The 8631-nt window shown below is 42.3% G+C and overlaps 1 pseudogene; it reads left to right on the top strand.

Moving 5' to 3' along the window:
• The first annotated feature begins 6047 nt into the window (after positions 1–6047).
• On the top strand, positions 6048–6165 carry LOC126199903 (5S ribosomal RNA; annotated as a pseudogene).
• The last annotated feature ends 2466 nt before the right edge of the window (positions 6166–8631 follow it).

The following is an 8631-nucleotide window of genomic DNA, read 5'->3' on the forward strand; positions in this document are numbered from 1 at the left end:
GAAAGTGTTCAGATAACCAGTCTTAATTCTTCCAGCCTGATGAACTTGGCCGTTGTCTTTATGTGCCTATGTAAACCATGGCCTCTCATGAGATGACCGACTCCAAATATTCATTGCATGCAGTTCTCGTATCAATGTTCTCTCGCTAACAGGTGGACATGGTCCTTCATTCACTGTCTGCAGCAATTCCTGTCGGGTTTCGAAACGATTTCGATTCAAAAGCTGCGAAACGCTCTCTGGACCCTCCTAGTCACGCTCTTTCTCCGACCACAATTCAGTTACGTTCGGTGGTCAGGTTTGCTAGGCCACCGCCTGTAGACACTTTGAACGGGCCGCCATGAAACACCAATAACTCCCGCTAGTTCACACGTTGCATGGCCATGGGCACGGCCAAATACGGTCGTCCCTTTTTCCCAATCTGTACGTTCTTACGTTTACTCATGTTTCCGTACAATGTCCGCTTGAAACATAAATGTCGCACTGAACGCCACTTCCTTGTGGTCACATAGAGGCAGTACGCACGTGCTTGAGCACGTGCCACGATCGCTGCGCTATCTGTAAAGATTTAACCACCCAGCTCTGCGTGCGCGCGGGGTGAATAATTTTAATTTGTCTGAGGAACTTAGCTGAAGATTGGAAATGGAAAACTTTCTAAGTTCCAAATCCGACAATCGTCAAGAGAATGGAAACACAATGCATCTCTGTTAGTACATACTGATTTATTTCCAAAAAATTGAGACGGTATTCTGATAACACAGAATCATACTGCTAACCGCATCACCACAAATAGATTAATGAAACGAATTAGAAAATTTATTAAGAAAGTTCCAGTTCCACACCAGGCGCGAAGTGCCCATAAGAAGGTTTTTACAAGGAGATTCTTGCAAAGAAGAAAACAGCAACCAGCCAGTGCTAGTAACATTTTTATTTACACATATAGCGCCGTTACCAATTTCGAAACGACAGGTTCGTCTTCAGACTGCCGGTTATGTTTATACTACATTTTTGTTGTTGTTTACATTATTTGTTGGGAAAAACAGCCAAGTGAGATACACTCAAAAGCTAGCTGCATCTCTATTGGCACATTCACGCTGGGCAGAAACAAAACACCAACATCTTGAAAAATGGTCTAATCTGTAGCTGTCTAAGTGTCCGTTTGCTACATACATCGATAGCGCCAGGAGTCGATAGCGCCAAGAGTCCACAGCGCCAACAATTTTCTCACAACATCGCACCTTCAGCTGTGGCTGTTTCTTTTATTCTAATGGCTTATGACGTCATTCCCAAGGTGTCAATATCTACATCAGAATTATATTATGTCTTATGAAAAAAGTTAAGTTTAATGTAATTTTAAGACGATCAAGTGATCAGTTATACACATAATGAGTCAGTGCGACCAGAAGACTTCGAAAGCCTCTCACAAACTGCCGATTCTGTTCGTTGCAGTCGTGAATCAGATTGATAGGGCTGAAATGGCTTCACACATCCAAAAATAAAAAAGTCAGAGGGTTGTTATGATACACAACAAACGAGCTGTTAGATCAGAGGGTTGAGAAACTCAAATTGGGTATTGTCAAAACAAAGTTTTATAAGAAATATCTGTGTTCCTTTATCGGTTTCAATTAATTAATAATAATTAAAAACTATCTTTAAAATAAAACTGATAACCTCGTGCTTCAATTAAAATACCTTAATTACTTCAAAACAATTTTTAAAAAAGTAGTCAAAATGAAAATGATCTGCATTCTCAGATCAGGTTTGCAGAATTAGTCCTCCCCGATTCCGACGTCCAGTATACAGGGTGGTCCATTGATAATGACCTGGCCAAGGCCCGCATCTCGTGGTCGTGCGGGAGCGTTCTCGCTTCCCACGCCCGGGTTCCCGGGTTCGATTCCCGGCGGGGTCAGGGATTTTCTCTGCCTCGTGATGGCTGGGTGTTGTGTGCTGTCCTTAGGTTAGTTAGGTTTAAGTAGTTCTAAGTTCTAGGGGACTTATGACCACAGCAGTTGAGTCCCATAGTGCTCAGAGCCATTTTTGAACCTGGCCAAGTATCTCATGTAATAAGCATCAAACGAAAAAACTGCAAAGAAGGAAACCCGTCTAGCTTGAAGCAGGAAACCAGATGGCGCTATGGTTGGCCCACTAGATGGAGGTGCCATAGGTCAAACGGATATCAACTGCGTTTCTTTAAATAGGAACCCCCATTTTTATTACATATTCGTGTGGTAAAGAAATATGAATGTTTTAGTTGGACCACTTTTTTTCGCTTTATGAAAGATGGCCCTCTAAAAGTCACAAACGTATAAGTACGTGGTATCAAGTAACATTCCGCCAGTGCGGACGGTATTTGCTTCGTGATACATTACCCGTGTTAAAATGGACCGTTTACCAATTTCGGAAAATGTCGATATCGTGTTGTTGTATGGCTATTGTGATCAAAATGCCCAACGGGCGTGTGCTATGTATGCTGCCGGATAGTAAAGTTATTTAAACAGGAAGTGTTCAGCCACATGTGAAACGTCAGCCACGACCTGCAACAAATGATGATGCCCAAGTAGGTGTTTTAGCTGCTGTCGTGGCTAATTCGCACATGAGTAGCAGACAAATTGCGCGAGAATTGGGAACCTCAAAAATATCGGTGTTGAGAATGCTACATCAACATCGATTGCACCCGTACCATATTTCTATGCTCCAGGAATTCCATGGCGGCGACTTTGAACGTCGTGTACAGTTCTGCCACTGGGCACAAGAGAAATTACGGGAGGGTGACACATTTTTTGCACGCGTTCTATTTAGCGACGAAGCGTCATCGCACCAACAGCGGTAACGTAAACCGGCATAACATGCACTATTGGGCAACGGAAAATCCACGATGGCTGCGACAAATCGAACATCAGCGACCTTGGCGGGTTAACGTATGGTGCGACATTATGGGAGGAAGGATAATTGGCCTCCATTTTATCGATGTCATTCTAAATGGTGCAATGTATGCTGATTCCCTACGTACTGTTCTACCGATGTTACTACAAGATGTTTCACTGCATGACAGAATGGCGATGTACTTCCAACATGATGGATGTCCGGAACACAGCTTGCGTGCGGTTGAAGCGGTATTGAATAGCATATTTCATGACAGGTGGATTGATCGTCGAAGCACCATACCATGGCCCGCACGTTCACCGGATCTGACGTCCCCGGATTTCTTTCCTTGGGGAAAGTTGAAGGATATTTGCTATCGTGATCCACCGACAACGCCTGACAACATGCGTCAGCGCACTGTCAATGCAAGGGGTAACACTACGGAAGGCGAACTACTCGCTGTTGAGAGGAATGTCGTTACACGTATTGCCAAATGCATTGAGGTTGACGGACATCATTTTGAGAATTTATTGCATTAATGTGGTATTTACAGGTAATCACGCTGTAACAGCATGCGTTGTCAGAAATGATATGTTCACAAAGGTACATGTATCACACTGGAATAACCGAAATAAAATGTTCAAACGTACGCACGTTCTGTATTTTAATTTAAAAATCCTTCCTGCTACCAACTGTTCGTCTAAAATTGTGAGCGATATGTTTGTGACTATTACAGCGCCATCTATCACTAATCGAAAAAGTGGTCCAACTAAAACATTCATATTTATTTACGTACTACACGAATATGTAATAAAAAAGGGGGGTTCCTATTTAAAAAAACGCAGTTGATATCCGTTTGACCTATGGTAGCGCCGCCTAGCGGGCCAACCAAAGCTCCATCTGGTTTCCCCCTTCAAGCTAGGCAAGTTTCGTTCTTGTAGGTTTTTTTCCCTTTTACGCTTATTTCGTGAGATATTTGGCCGAATCACGATCAATGGACCACCCTGTATGTGTGTGTGAATTTCTAAGAGACCAAACCGCTGAGGTAATCGGTCCCTAGATTTACACACTGTTTAAACTAACTTATGCTAAGAACAACACACACACCCTTGCCCGAGGGAGGACTTGAACCTCCGGCGGAAAGGGCTGTGCAATCCGTGATATGGCGCCTCAAACCGTGTGGCCGCTCCTTGCGGCTATCCAATGTATGTTCGTCACGCTGGGGATAATTTCTAAAATGGGAAAATGAAAAGGAAAAATCTACAACACGAAGGAAACTGGTAAGGTAAATAGAATAAAAAAAGTCTAAATGGGAAGGGACAGGCAATTTTAAGCAATTTTATGATATTCAGTACATAGAATTTTAGGCTGCAGTTTACAAAGCAGATTTTATCTGAAGCAGATGACCTGAATGATCGAGATGTCGCAATCGATAGTTTATTGCAGTTTACAAAGCAGATTTTATCTGAAGCAGTCGATCTGAATAGATAGACATGTCGCAGTCGATAGTTTATTTGTGAAAAAAAGCGACGAGTTCGGTAGAATTATACGACTAGCTTATCTCTACTCGCAACCCACAATCGTCCAATTCATTGGACTAAATCTCGATTAACAGCGTACTAAACATCCAAAAGAATGCCCAAGATACACTACAATTACTGATGTGTCGGCAGCTGGGCCAACACCTTGTAGATAGAGGTGGCTTAAAAGCACGCTAGACTAACGCAGACGGGCGTGAAGTACTGGAACAGGATACGTAATTAATGCTATGAAGAAAAGTACGTAGCTGGTAGAATACTTATCTTTAATCACTTATTGTGGTACATCGCACAAAGGAGACTTTAATTACAATCACTGTAAGGCTAATGGCGCCTTGCTAGTTCGTAGCCATTAACTTAGCTGAAGGCTATTCTGTCTCTCGGCTAATGACAGAGAAAGGCTTCGTACGTCTAGTCGCTAGCTCTGTCGTCCGTACAACTGGGCTGAGTTCGAGTCAGTCTCTCGAGACCTGCCTTGTGGTGGCGCTAGGTTTGCGATCACACAGTGGCGACACGCGGGTCCGACATGTACTACCGGACCGCGGCCGATTTAAGCTACCACCTAGCACGTGTGGTGTCTGGCTGTGACACCACAATTACAGATTGGCGACACACGGGGAGAGAAGCCCAAGACATTGAAACACGCAGTTCCATTCAAACGTATGCAAGCGCTCCGTTCCTCCCAAGTTCTACCGCTCCCTTCAGATTCTTGATCTTAATTCACTCCTCCTCGCCTTCCCGTGCTCGTTTAGGCTTCTGCACAAGTATCCTGTACCAATTGATGTAGTTCGAACAGCTCCATAAACACACGTAATAACTTCGCCGGTTCCGTGTCGCCCCCTAATACCACTCCCCACTTTCTTTACATCTCTACACACTTGCCATGGGTAATTTGCGCCACCTTCACTCCCCACAACATGAAATCCAATCACTCTGCCTATTAACAACTACCATACTTCTTATATTCTAAATAGAGACTTCAAGAAGGAAGACAGGAAGATGTCGTTACCCACTGTCGATAGTTCATTGTGTGAAGTTGCAAAATGAGCCCAACAATTACAAAGAAGAGACAACGGCAAAATCAGCGCCTTCGACAAAGTAGTGGCAAATTAACGAAACAGTCTGACGGGGACAGCCATGAGATCGATCAATAAGAGAAGAGTGAGTGTATGATACGAGGATTAAGTGCTATGATCGGACAGTGAGGAAGAAGGACTCATTGACAGTAATAAGAGAGCAATGCTGTGTGAGCGGCATCTTTTTCGTCAGATGAATCAATGAGGCTCATGCAAGTGATCAGTGTGCTACTTCGCATAAAGCATTTAAAATTTGCCATCCGGAGGTATAGCGACACCACGTCATATCCACACGCTGCACATGACACTGACTTGGTTAAGTGGTGAAATGAGGTGGTTAATCACCTCTTGCTTACCCAGTTACTGAGTCATTTTAATTCCCAGTCAAATCAGCCCTGATATTATATTTGCATTGTTGCTCTGTAAAAGATAACGACGATAATAATAATAATAATAAAAATAAATGTAAATATTTCCATGTATTTATTACTTTTTAAATTATTTTATTACATTTTTGTAACCCAACGTAGGGCGACGTTGTCTGCGTATTAATACCTCAATCTGTTGTTTTTTAGCCAACGGCTTTGCCGCAGAGGTAACACCGGTTCCCGTCAGATCACCGAAGTTAAGCGCTGTCGGGGTGGGCTAGCACTTGGATGGTTGACCACCCCGTCTACCGACAGCTGTTGGCAAGCGGGGTGCACTCAGCCCATGTGTGGCAAACTGAGGAACTACTTGATTGAGAAGTAGCCGCTCCGGTTTCGGAAACTGACATAGGCCGGGAGAGCGGTGTGCTAATCACATGCCCCTCCATATCCGCATCCAGTGACGCCTATGGGCTAAGGATGACACAGCGGCCGGTCGGTACCGTTGGGCCTTCATTGGCCGTGTTAGGGAAGAGTTTTAGCTGTTTTCTTACATTTTGGCACCTAGTGTGGGACCATTTGCATATTAATCTCTCAGTCAATTTGGTTTACGACAATATAAAGACAAACACCACTGAGGACGTAATTCTGTTTGCTAAAACATTGCATATGTTTACAAAAATAAAGTTTAAATTATTTAACATAACCCTAAACATACAGTAGCTCGTCATCAAGAAATACTATATTTTACTAACATTGCTTTAGAATGTATGATGGTGAAATTAATAGTGTTTCTATACAAGAACTCTTGTGTAACTACAAAGACGGTTTTTCATACAAAGTTTTCTTTTTTAAATGTATGCAATTTTTAAGCTTTTTAATACTTAAAAGTCAGGATTAAGTCTCCTTGCTAGCCCCTATGAAACAATGAATATATTTTAATTGAAACACAACGTCATTCAAAGATGGTATTTCAATGGTATTAATTAATTAAAACCGATAAATGTACATCGATATTTGTCATAATACTTTGCTTAGGCAGTACCAATTTCACTTTACAAACCTCTGATCAAAGGGAATCTTCTTGATGTTAATCACAATAGCAATCTGATTTTTATATCACATTTTTGTATCGATTTTTACTTTGTGTGTCAGTAGGCCTTTCACTTACAATAATCACAATAAAATCTCAATTAATTTGGAAGAGTTATAAACGACTATTATCAAAGAGCAAAAGCCGAATTGAATATTGTATAAAAAAGAAACCCATTACTTGCACAGCGCACACAAGCAAACTATCTTGCGAAACAGCGAATGTTTACAGATCGCGTAACATTTACGTCGCTTTCACATAAAATTAGTTACCGGTACTGAATAAACAAGAAATACCAAATACTCATACTATTTAATATGTGCCATGACAGAGATAAGCAAATATAAAAAAGATTGTATTTTGGTTGTTTATTCTGTCTCAGCAACTGAAATAAGTTTATCTTACTCGTTAAGAGTCTTTTAAATGTAAACATCTCACTGTCAATTTGCTGACTGTGATGATATGATTGCCGGCAGCGGTGGCCGTGCGGTTCTAGGCACTTCAGTCCGGAACCGCGTGACTGCTACTGTCGCAGGTTCGAATCCTGCCTCGGGCATGGATGTGTGTGATGTCCTTAGGTTAGTTAGGTTTAAGTAGTTCTACGTTCTAGGGGACTGATGACCTCAGAAGTTGAGTCCCATAGTGCTCAGAGCTATTTGAACCAAGCCATTTGATGATATGATTATTACTGTGCTCTGGGTGCCAGACAAATAAGTTTCGGCCAAAAATGTAAGTTAATGCAGCAGTGAAATACATTAAACATAGGACTGCAACTCACATAAGGTATACGATAATATAGATTAATCTTGCGGTGCATAAGCTCAGTGGCACACCGAGCAAATTAACTTCATCACACTTCGGATAAATGTACACGTAACACGAAAACACTTGATGATGGCATCTTGCTGCCAAATTACTTCATACTAATAAATATTAGTAAAAAGTCACTGAAGCAGTAAAAATTATTTCATAAAAATGAATCTGTTAAATTGTTTTACTGCGGGCTTTCGTTTGTACCCTCTTCAGTACGTTTTAGAGTTTTATGTGCGGCGAGTAACTAGATCTTCTGCAATTAACAACTACCTGTACACTTTCTACTGATGTTATCGCTTTGTATATTAGTTGTGTGTTGATGATGAAGATGATGATAATGATGATGTGGTGGTGTTGGAGCAGAGCATCAAGGTCTTCAGCGGCTGTAGGAAATTTTATGAGTGTCCGAAAAGGTTAGGATGGGGCCCAGACACTTCACAAAAGTTCAAAACCTGCGCCGCACTCGTCTCGTCATCAGCCAAGAATAGGAGAATAGAAGTCAAATCTGCAGCCAAAATCTGCATCTGCACATTTATCACTGTACAAAATGCACTCAGTTAAGAAGTGGCGTATAGTGATTTGCACGTTGCAGGCATCACAGTGAGGGTGGCCCTCTCGCCGGAATAGAAATCTATGTGTGGGGGGGACAGTGCCATTTCAGAGGTGGCTAAAAAAATGGCTCTGAGCACTATGGGACTCAACTGCTGTGGTCATTAGTCCCCTAGAACTTAGAACTACTTAAACCTAACTAACCTAAGGACATCACACACATCCATGCCCGAGGCAGGATTCGAACCTGCGACCGTAGCAGTCGCACGGTTCCGGACTGCGCGCCTAGAACCGCGAGACCACCGCGGCCGGCTTCAGAGGTGGGTTAGGGCTAATTA

Source organism: Schistocerca nitens, chromosome 8 (genome assembly GCF_023898315.1).
Source record: "Schistocerca nitens isolate TAMUIC-IGC-003100 chromosome 8, iqSchNite1.1, whole genome shotgun sequence".
NCBI classification, from domain to species: Eukaryota; Metazoa; Arthropoda; class Insecta; order Orthoptera; family Acrididae; genus Schistocerca; species Schistocerca nitens.